This window comes from Adiantum capillus-veneris, chromosome 26 (genome assembly GCF_014529385.1).
Source record: "Adiantum capillus-veneris isolate H3 chromosome 26, ASM1452938v2, whole genome shotgun sequence".
Lineage (NCBI taxonomy): Eukaryota > Viridiplantae > Streptophyta > Polypodiopsida > Polypodiales > Pteridaceae > Adiantum > Adiantum capillus-veneris.
The window spans coordinates 45,096,200-45,108,284 of record NC_140956.1 but is presented as its reverse complement, the minus strand read 5'-3'; positions in this window follow the sequence as shown (position 1 = coordinate 45,108,284).

Here is a 12,085-nt window from a genome sequence, read left to right as displayed (position 1 = left end):
ATTCCCCACTATCCGCACACCCTCTACACCATTCTTGACCCTGCCGGGAGCATACGAGCATGCTGAAAATCAATGGACAGAAGCGTTTTTATCACCTTCCAATCGCGTTTTTGGGTGGACAATAGCCTTTTCACTTGTGTTTATTACATAGGATGAAGTTACCTCCAGGCAAGAATTCATCTCGTAGTGGTCCATTTGGTCTTTCAGTGGCTGTTGTAGTACACAGTATCTTCGTCCTTGGGGAGATAAATTCATTCCAACCATAATTCGGCAGTTGCGCACTCCAGAGGAGGTGGTTACTTGTGGTTTGCTATGGACACACCTATGCACTCATCAAAGGAGTTCACATAAGATATAGCCATGCTCATGGCATATGGGATTCCGACATTCCCAGAGAAAACACCTCCATATTGGGTGGATAGACACTTACCTCTTGACCTCAACACATTAGATCACTTGCTTATATAGGTTTATCTACATGGAATTAGGGGGAGGATCTTCGATCTCTTCCTAGAGAAGTTCATGGCTTGGAATCTCCTGGAGAGTTTATGTGCCAGATACAGGACATGAAGTATCCCGCGACTACATCTGGAGTCATCCAGAGCTTGGCTTAGATGGTAGTGCAATTACTCTTCTACATTCTCGATCATTTGGATTCCTACCTTCAGAGTTTCTTACACAAAGAATGAAGTTACTTCCTTTCAGGACACCATCTCGTGGTGGTTCATGCCTTTTCTAAGTGACTGCTGCAATACACAATATGTTCAACATCGGTTTGATTATCTACGGGCGTAGAGTCCTTGGGAGATCCATTCATTCCAACCATCATTCATCGGTTGCACACTTTAGAGGAAGTGGTGACTTGTGGTTTGCTATGGACACACCTAATTCACTCATCAAAGGAATGCACACGAGTTATAGCAATGCTCATGGCATATGGGATTCCGACATTCCCAAAGAAAACATCACCATCTTGGGTGGACAGACACCTACCACTTGGCCTCGACACGTCAGATCACTTGCTTACACAAGAGCATCTACATGGACTTAGAAAGCTGCGTTTTTGGACAACTGTACTATTTTCACAACAAGAAGGCAGCGCTCAGCTTTTCAACCCTAAATCTTGCCTTCAACACCAGTTTGCCTTGCCTATCCTATTCCTCTTTAGAACATCAGATTTCAGCCATACTTCCATTGCTACTTTCTCTGTTTAACAGGGAACGGAGACCTGAAAACGGCCATTCCGTGTTACTATGCCCTCTACATCGTTTGGGAACTTTCTGGGAGCTTACTAGAACACTGAAAATCAATGGAGAGAGGTGTTTTTATCACCTCGCAATCGCGTTTTTGGGTGGATAGTAGCCTTTTCACTTTTGTTTTTCACATAGGATGAAGTTATTTCTTCCAGCCAGGACATCATCTCGTAGTGGTCCGTTAGGTCTCTTAGTGACTGTTGCAATACACAATATCTTCATCATTGGGGAGATCCATCGTAGTGGTCCGTTTGGTCTCTTAGTGACTGTTGTAGTACACAGTATCTTCATCATTGGGGAGATCCATTCATTCCCATCATCATTCGCCGGTTACACACTCTAGAGGAAGGGATGACTTGTGGTTTGCTATGGACACACCTATGCACTCATCAAAGGAGTGCACACGAGATATGGCCATGCTCATGGAGAAAACACCACCATCTTGGGTGGACAGACACTTACCGTTTGACTTCGACACGTCAGATCACTTGCTTACACAAGAGCATCTACATGGACTTAGGGACCTGCGTTTTTGGACAACTGTATCATTTTTGCAACCTGAAGGCAGTGCTCATCTTTTCAATCTTAAATCTTGCCTTCCACACCAACTCACATTGCGGATCCTGTTCCTCTTTAGATCATCAGATATCAGCAATACTTCCACTGCTACTTTCTCTGTTTTCAGCCCACACCGTTTCGGACCCTACCGGGAGCGTACGAGCACGCTGAAAATCCATAGACAAAAGTGTTTTTATCACCTTGCAATCACGTTTTTGGGTGGACAACAGCCTTCTTTCTTGTGCTTTTCACATAGGATGAAGTAACCTCCAGCCAGGACACCATCTCATTGTGGTCCGTTTGGTCTCTCGGTGACTGTTGTAGTACATAGTATCTTCGGTACTAGAGAGATCCATTCATTCCAGCCATAATTCGGGGGTTGCGCACTCCACAGGAGGTGGTGACTTGTGGTTTATTATGGACACACCTATGGGGCTCATGGCATATGGGATTCCGACATTCCTAGAGAAAACACCTCCATATTGGGTGGATAGACACTTACCACTTGACGTCGACACATCAAATCACTTTCTTACATATGATTATCTACATGGACTTAGGGGGAGGATCTTCGATCTCTTCCTAGACAAGTTTATGGCTTGGAATATCTTGGAGAGTTTACCCGCCAGATACAGGACATGAAGCATCCCACGACTACATCCGAAGTCATCCAGAGCTTGGCTTAGATGGTAGTGCAATTACTCTTCTACAGTCTCGATCATTTGGATTCCTACCTTCAGAGTTTCTTACACAAAGAATGAAGGTACTTCCTTCTAGGACACCATCTTGTGGTGGTGCGTGCCTTTTCTAAGTGACTGCTGCAATACACAATATGTTTGACATCGGCTTGATCATCTACGGGTGTAGAGTCCTTGGGAGATCCATTCATTCCAACCATCATTCGGGGGTTGCACACTTTAGAGGAAGTGGTGACTTGTAGTTTGCTATGGAAACACCTATGCACTCATCAAAGAAATGCACACGAGATATGGCCATGCTCATGGCATATGGGATACCGACATTCCCAGAGAAAACACCACCATCTTGGGTGGAGAGACACTTACCACTTGACCTCGACACGTCAAATCACTTGCTTACACAAGAGCATCTACATGGACTTAGAAACCTGCGTTTTTGGACAACTGTACCCATTTCACAACAAGAAGGCAGTGCTCAGCTTTTCAACCCTAAAGCTTGCCTTCCACACCATTTCGCCTTGCCAATCCTGTTCCTCTTTAGAACATCAAATTTCATCCATACTTCCACTTCTACTTTCTCTATTTAACGGGGAACGGAGACCTAAAAACGGCCATTCCGTGTTACTATGCCCTCTACACCATTCAGGACCCTGCCAGGAGCATACGAGCACGCTGAAAATCTATGGAGAGAGGTTATTTTAGTACAATCATCAACATAAAGTCAAATAATACATTCTCACATTTCTCTCTCTCTCTCTCTCTCTCTCTCTCTCTCTCTCTCTCTCTCTCTCTCTCTCTCTCTCTCTCTCTCTCTCTCTCCACCCAAATGTGAATCCATTGTTTACTTTAAAATAACAATCTAAATTTTAAAATATTAAAATACATTTTAAGTACCTTATATATTTATACCTAAAACTCATAAAAGTTTATACAAAATCATTTTAATTTAGTAATTGTTATTTTTTTAACAAAAACAAAGTCTCCCTGAAAATCAACAACTCCAGAAAATAAAAGTAAGATTTTTATTCATAAAATACAATGTATAATAAATAAAAATATATATATTGGACAAACGAATAATCTAAACAGAAGGATAATACAACATAAAAAACAACCCACTAAATTGATGATAACTGACATTAACAGATACAAGCCGTTCAACAAAAAGTTCACAAATCGAAATTATAGATTCAACAACAATAAAGGACAAAGCAAATCACTTAGAAACACTTTATATTAAGAAATTTAGATCAATTACTCCAAATGGATACAATGTTTTTTTTTGAAATCCTTCTTCTTTTAACTAATACTATTACCTTAAAAAAAGAGATCTTATTTAATTTAAAGGGTTGTCATGTCTTTCCAACTCTCTCTCTCTCTCTCTCTCTCTCTCTCTCTCTCTCTCTCTCTCTCTCTCTCTCAAGTACTCTTAAGAGCTGCCCTAAAGATACACAACCAAAATACTTCTAAAAAACATAAAGTGTCAACTTTACAAAATTTTATACAAAACGATACATTATAGATGTAATATATTGCAAAAACGTATACATTTCACATTAAATCTAACCCTAGACAACCACTTCACACTCAGCCACTAGCTAACTGCCCCATACTAGTTGAGCCCCACATAGAAACATCATTCACAAGATATAGGGTTCTGAAAACTCACGAAGTGTGAAATCTGAAATGCAAACTTTTTGTCATGGCTTAGACTTCTTCTTAATTGACTCCCCTTTGGTCTTCATCTTTTTTTCCCTTTTGGAAGCTTCACCTCTTCTTGCACGCTTTACTCCCATGGCATCTTCCTCTTCTACCTTAGTCTTTCCTCTCGCTACTCACTTCTTCTTAATTGACTCCCCTTTGGTCTTCATATTTTTTTCCCTTTTGGAAGCTTCACCTCTTCTTGCACGCTTTACTCCCATGGCATCTTCCTCTTCTACCTTAGTCTTTCCTTTCGCTACTCTTATGATGCATGCGTTCCTCCACTTTCATCTTGCTCTTACCTTCAAGATTGATGACACTCTCTACCTGGTTGCTGGCTGGTGGTGGGGGTAAGGGTGGAATGAGGGTCTATAGTGGTGGTGGATATGGTTGAACCGGTGGTTGTAGGCTCTAGATGAGTGGTGCTTATTAGGGTTTCCATGGTGGTGGCGGTCTTGCTCTTGGGGGTGAGAATTGATTTTGTCTTGATCCCATATTAAAACTTTTCCTTGTAGGGTGTGGAAAATAATACATACCATGGCCATACTCTCCACAATTATAGTAGTTTAATGTTAATTTTTTGCCAACATTTATGCATGATGTTACACTCTTTGATGATGGTATATCTATTAGTGACTTGTTTGGTGAGCTACTTGTTGTTGCAAGCTCTAATGTCAAGCAAGAGAGTTTAGAGGAATTTATGAAGATACTGAAAGAGGTTTTTTAATTTAGAAATCTTGATGAGATGGATGGCCAAATGCTTTGTGTTAGTGGCTTTGATATGCTTGCCAAGTTGGATGATGGCATGCCTTATAGTATCAAGTGTGATGGGAAACAAAAATTGCTTTTTTATGGTTTGGCAGGTAAAGATGGCTTGAATGTCTTGATTTGTCGACAATTTGTAGTGGAGAATGTGGAAGATTTGATGGAAAGGTTGAAAATTAATTCTTTCTATGAATGTAAGCAGGATCATTTTGGCTTGGATTCAATCCAAAATTATGTGTATGATAGATTCGGGGAAGAGACATATGTCTCATGTCAATAGCATATGGGATTTTTCTTTGGTGGGAGAAGCTTCTACTATGTTATGCATATGGTTATTGGATCCACCATGGAGGTGAATAGTGAGAGAATATATGTTTTTATTATCTCTCAATTTATATAGAGATGTTTTTGTGGCATACAAAGTGGAGGGTACCTACAAAATGTTATAGTATGTTTATGAAACACTTGAAAGTGTTCCATGCTTGTTGGGGGGCAATATGTGATATGTTTTGGTGGAATGGTGCTGGCCACCCTAAAGTCTTTGAGAGAATTTTTGTTATGGTTTTGGACCCCTTTGATGTAAATAACGAATGACTGCACAAAGTGTACAAAGTCAATGTGTGCCAGTTGTCTCTACGTATGCGGGCCAATTGTGTGGGGTACATAGTTTTGCTATTTTTGTACATAAAAGTGCCAAGACTTCAAAGAGTGAGTAAGTTTTTTAAATATATGGGTAAAAATTGAGTTTTATCAGCTTGGAGTGAAGAGGGGATTTCATCTGTGAAGAAGAAAGCCTCTATTTTTGCAGCTTGCGATGGTGCATGGGGTTATGTAGCCGAGGTGCCCGTGTGTGTGTACGAGGGCCTATAGTCTTGATTGGAGAGTGTATCTCTCATCAAGAAGGCCATGAACATGGGTGGTGACCTCTTCAATTTCACCCCTCTTCTTACTCTTTGGTGATGGAAGTTGTGTGAAGCAAAGCTCTCTTGTACGCGTGTGCCTGCTACTCAGGTTTGGTAGTGAAAGCCCTTTGTAATTGTTGTGAAACAGAGGGTGTTTCCCCAATTTTTCCATGGTTTTTTCTAACTGAACACCATGAGTTTTTTTAAAACTTATGATTGGAATGTTTTTGATTGGTTTGTGTGCATGGTTGGGAGCGAATATGGAGCCCCATCTTGCATATTCAAGGGCTACCGAGATGGTGTGAGGGTATGGTGTTTATGAACAAAAGTGCATATATTTTTCTTGGTTTTTATTGGTTTTTTTTTCCAAAATTTAGTGGTATTTTTTCTTCCTTGAGTGCATTGATCATAGTTGGGGCCGTGGCAGTGTAGAGAGAAGCTAGTCGAGCGTAGGCGAGGTTCGGTGCATGCAAGGGTGAGTGAGTTTGTGAGTGGAGATCAGATCCAGTCTTATTGTGAGATATTCTTTTATTTTCCTTTATATCTTGTGAAAATGAAGGTGTTATAGAGGCCACGCCCAAATCCTTCACAATGTACCTCTTCCTCTTCTGTGGTTCAATTTGAAAATTCTTGCAACCACTTATCCATCATGTATCCCAAAGATTACCAGTCTTGTAAACTAAAGGGTTCTTAGAACCCTTCTCTATGGAGGAACCAGTGAAATGATGGTAAAAAATAGCAGCAAGATGGCCGTGGCCTCTATACCTCCATCTAGCCAAAGCCACCTATCACCTCAAGGAAAGAGATTCCATCTAGCAAGAAATCGAGGGCACCACCTAGCTACATCACACTACACACCGTGTCACGCAACCAACCATGTTGTGAACTGATGCACTAGCTCACACTACATGTGGGTTGTGGCGTGAAGAAATGAGTTGGGTGAGAGAGTGAGCAAGAGTGAGTGTGTGCACATATATGTGTGGCTTTCTCTTCATACAAGAGGTGGCAAACTCGCATACCTCAACAAGCAAAACAAAAGAAATAAAAATCACAAAGAAAATACTCGCAAGAATTTTTTAGGCAATGCAATACAAGGAGTGTCACAAAGAGAAGAGTAGATTATTTGCAAGAGAAAGATATAATGGGCAGAGAAGGGCAAGAGAGAGGGAGGAGACCATGGGACGCGTCATTGAAAGATGGGAGTTGATGGAAAAGAGTAATGCGAGGGTGACCTTCATTCTTGTTGATATCAAATGTTGAGTCCTCCATTGCAATTGAAAAAGAGTGTGTGTGTCGATGGCGATTGAAGGATAGGGTATCCACTATGATTTATGTGCTCCATAGATCTCCTTATGTGTGTGCATCGTGTGTTGCATGGCCTCCTTAATCCTTGTGGTGGGATGGTGTAGATGGTCATTTCAGACCCCTTTGCATAGACTAACACTTCTAGCTATGCTAGAAAATAGCTCTCCTTATGTGTGTGCATTTTGTGTTGCATGGCCTCCTTAAGCCTTGTGGTGGGATGGTGTAGATGGATTCCAAACCCCTTTGCATAGACTAACACTTCTAGCTATGCTGGAACATGGAGGCATGGTGCCTACTCCTCAAAGTGCTCATGATAACCTCTAATACTGACAGATTTTGCCTTGGTGAGATTTTTGTTATTTTTGGTGATAGAGACCCCTCCTTATATCTGGAAAGAGGGTGGGATTCTCCAATATTTTATTAAGCTAAAACAAGGGACATGTGATCTTGGGTCACCCTTATGCAGAGCTCATAGTCCAACCATTGAAAACCGACAAAGTAACTAGATTATTAAATCAATGCAAGCTTGAACATTTGAACATTAATGCAAGCTTTATAGGCAGGTATATTGCTCATGGTTAAAAAACCATCAATTCAAACCTCCCATATCCCATCAATTTTTGTGTTACCGTCTGGTACTACACACCACGATGTACTAAATAACAACCCTTAGTAAACTAGAAAGTACAAAAAAATGGAAAAAATACAGTAAACAAACCTAAACTATTCCGGTCGAGTACCAACCTGTGAGGCCTCCTTATGTTCAACCATCTCCATAGCCACATAGAAAGCAGATGTTCAAGCCTCCAAAATACTCTCTTTCACATACATATATGATATGCAAAAGCCAAGGCTAGGTGAGGGGCATAGAGCACCCTCACTTGGTTTAAATACCCATCTAGTAAATGATCTAAGTAGCCCCTAACTTGGCAAATCTCCTACAATTTGTTCATCACCCTGTTATCATCACGAGGTATATGTTATCCAACGATAGCCACCATGGTTAATTCAGTGTTGGAGGGTGGGGGGGGGGTTGGTGTTTTTTTCGAAGGAAACCACCCAAAATCAGGCTTAAAGAATGATTATGGATACTGGTTAAGGGGTAGAGAGCAAAGCAAAGAGTGAGGGAGTGGGGAGTGAAGGAGTGCATCCCACGTAGGGTAGAAAAAACAAAAAATGCCACTTGATGCTAAGGGAAGGCCTTGGAATATCTTGATAAGCTGAACTAGGGGTAGCTTTTCTTATAAAACTTTTAATTGAACCGAGTCTGTATGTAAGTGTATGTATGTGTGTGAGTGAGTGTGTATGTGGGTGTGTGTGTGTGTGTGTGTGTGTGTGTGTGTGTGTGTGTGTGTGTGTGTGTGTGTGTGTGTGTGTGTGTGTGTTTGAATTTAAAAATCCCATCATTCAGAACCATATACTGATAAACTTAAATACTGTTGCAAAAGCACATTATGTATAGAACAATTTCTTGATATAAAGTACATTACAAGATACTTTGATACATGACAAAGTAGGAGTTAAAGCCGGAACTCCTACCAGATGAGAGTAGGGATCTTTACTGCCAACCAACCACAAGTACAATTAATTAGAATTAATTTGCACTAAATGGGTGACAGGTATATCAAGCAATCCCCACTGCTTGTTATTGCTGTCACACCCCGGTCCCCAACCTTACATATCTTATGTTTTCTTTTGCTCGTCTATGTAAGTAAGGTCGATTGCGGTCTGAGAAAGTTTTCATGGGTTTACACGGCTTAGAGATAGGGTCCCTAATTGCTATTGGTTTGGTTTTCTTTTTCCCATTATGTGCCGCCATGAGCTTGTTCTAAATCTGCTGTTGCTTAAATATGTCATGAGTGATGCTCATCCTAGCCGTTTGTCTGTATCCCTCTTTTCCAGCAATAATTACACACATGTGGTTAATATTTTTGTATACTATACCTAATTGTTGCCCCAATTATAGGTTTATAACTCCCACCTTTCATGGTATATACATATTAGCTTTGTTTTTATGAGCGGGTTTTTTTTTAATTCGACAATATTTTTTTTGTAATAACACCCATTTTCCAAAAAAACAACTTTGTTTACCTCTGACTTATGCCCTCATAGGAGGTAGTCATAGACACTCTTTCATATCTTGCCTCGTAATAAAATCCCTTTGATACAATTAGAGGGAGAAAAATTTACTTTACTGGACCTTCATATACCAACTTGTTTATAATTAAACTGCTTTGAAAAAGGTTACTCTTAAGCCATTTATGTATCATTTTACATGTTTTACTGCTTGCCGTCGCTAATGCTATTTTTGAAACTTTGAAGTGTTTACTCTCTTACGTTGCTACGTATTGTCATTCTGATTTGTGAAAAATTCACCATTATTTCCTTTGTACTATTACTCTTTTTTCAAAAAATCTCAATAACTAGTCATTGTATCTTTTACCCTCATAGGAGGTTTTCATAGCCCAATTGATATATCTTAATCACTTATATCTGCTACTCCTTCTATAATATATATCACAGTTCAACTTTTTATTGAGAAATCAGCCTATATAGAGAACTTATGCATTTACTCAAAGCAATAAGTGTCTTGTTACCTCAACCGAATTAACCGTTGCCATTTGTATACTTGTACGCCTGCTTTACCACGGGAATGACTCCAACTTCGTTTCTGGACCGAAACTGGTAGCAATTATAGTATGTTGATTAGTAATGTTGTGTTTAGTACTACTCTATGCATAGTATGCATATGGTTGTATTTATTTGGATATATGATACTCTGGTGTTTTTTCCTACATTCCCTCTTTTTTGTAGTGATAGCTCGTATGCCCATGTGTATTTGTACAGAAGCTATAATATGGCCATGTTTTAGTCTATGAAAAAAACCAGTTTTGTAAGCCTTCATATGCTTGTGTACATATTGCTTTAAACTATACCTCTATGGAAGGAATATAGAATATAGAGAGTTCTTGATGCCTACGACAAAGCCATCTATCTCGGCCACTCCTGGAGTATTTTTTGAAAGTCTTAAAGCATGTACTTATGCGTATGTGTGTATTAAATAAGTCATGCATTATGTAACCCAAAAAACAAACGATTTTACCTTCTGTATTTGCACAACCAGGTAGTCGGTTGTTAGCTTTGGCAATCCCGGAGTTTGTATTGCTTTCGTTGCTGTGGGTTCGTGAGTATATGCCTTGCGCCACCCGAGTCTTGGTGTTTTGCTTGCATTGAGAGTTGTGTAGAGATGGAAAAAGTGCTTTCACTATTGCCTATGAGCACGAATTGCTATGGCAACCCGTACTCTGTGTGTGTGTGTGTGTGTGTTATGCGATGCTGCTATACTGCGTTTGTGCATGAGCGTTATAGAGAACTCCTTGAGGTTTTGAATCCTTGTGCAGGCTGTATAAATAGCCTAAGTGCCCATTTGGTGCATTCAATACTGCCAGTGTGAGTATTTATGGGGTAGTTGTATGGCTCTTGATCTTATCAGATACGCTTTGAAGATCTTTTTTAACTTTGGAAAGACTTAGTTATTTTTAAAATTGAAAAGTTATAGAACCTCAGGGCTAAGTTGTATTGTTTGGCATTTACCATCGAAACTTTATTTGCTCGCAGTTTTTCTTATAAAAAACAATCGGTATACTGTGGAATAAGCATTCATCTTGTGTTTATTGCATCCATTGAAAAACCATACTCAGGGTTTAAATATATTTATCGGATTATACTGGACATGAGGATTTATTTATTCAAGGGTTTATACATTTGTCTTCCACTGCCAATTAAAAATAATAAGAAAACGTTTCATGCCGGAGGTGTAGAAGTTACAGATGCACACTTATTTTACCTGGGCAAGTTTGCTCACAGATATAATGGTATAAAATGCCAAAAAAACCGATACCCACCATAATTAATAATGAGATAGAGTAGTTTTCTATAAAACCGATTGTACATTTGTTGTTTTGAAACCTATACAATTGTTTCTTGTTGGAAACATTACACAAAGGCTCAGTCTGGCTTGTAAATAACCAAAAATTTATAGTGCCTGGAGTCATACTCTATCATCATTAGCGTCCATCACTCCTCTATAAGTGAAGTAGTTGCCTGTGTCATTTTTTTCAACCAATAAACATCCATCAAAAATTAAGTACATCTTAAGTGTGTGTGTGTGTGTGCGCGCGAGCGTGTTCATGAAATTGTGGTATTCATCTAAATGTGGTCCATGTCAATATATTATGTGTGTGTCTGTGTGTTTGCGCGCGCTCGTGTGTGTGTGTGTGTGTGAGTGTGTGTGTGGCCCTCCCCCATCCCTAAGAAAAGGCCGGTGCACTTGGTGGAGGATAGGCCACCAAGTGGACCTATCCTCTACCAGTTCTATGTTTTAGAGTATTGATGGTAAATCTAATGCCAGGAAATTTATTTTCTTCAATGAATTTAGTAATACATGTAACAATCTTCTCTTTTTTGAAAGCATTATCTACAAACATAGAAATAAGCTTATTAAAATCTGTGTTGCATATGACTCTTGGGATGCATTGTATAGTATGGGAAGCACCTGTGATATGCATACATTATATGCCATCCTTTTTGGTCAATTACTGGTTGCATGTATAAATGATACGTTGGGACACGGTAACTTGTCTTTTTTCTATGCAGTGTATGTAACATACTTCCCTTCCATTGGTTCACATAATTGGATATGTGTATTTAAATATGTAACTTGGTTTTCCGTGTGTGTAGCTTTTATCCCAATAATTTCTAAAGGGTAAATAGTAAAGGGGTCCTCATGGGACAAGGGTTTTCTATGGTTTAAACAATGCAAAATAAACGGATTATTAGGAAATAACAAATCATCCATATATCTCCATGAGTATAAGAAAGCTTTCATTATATCATACCGTGC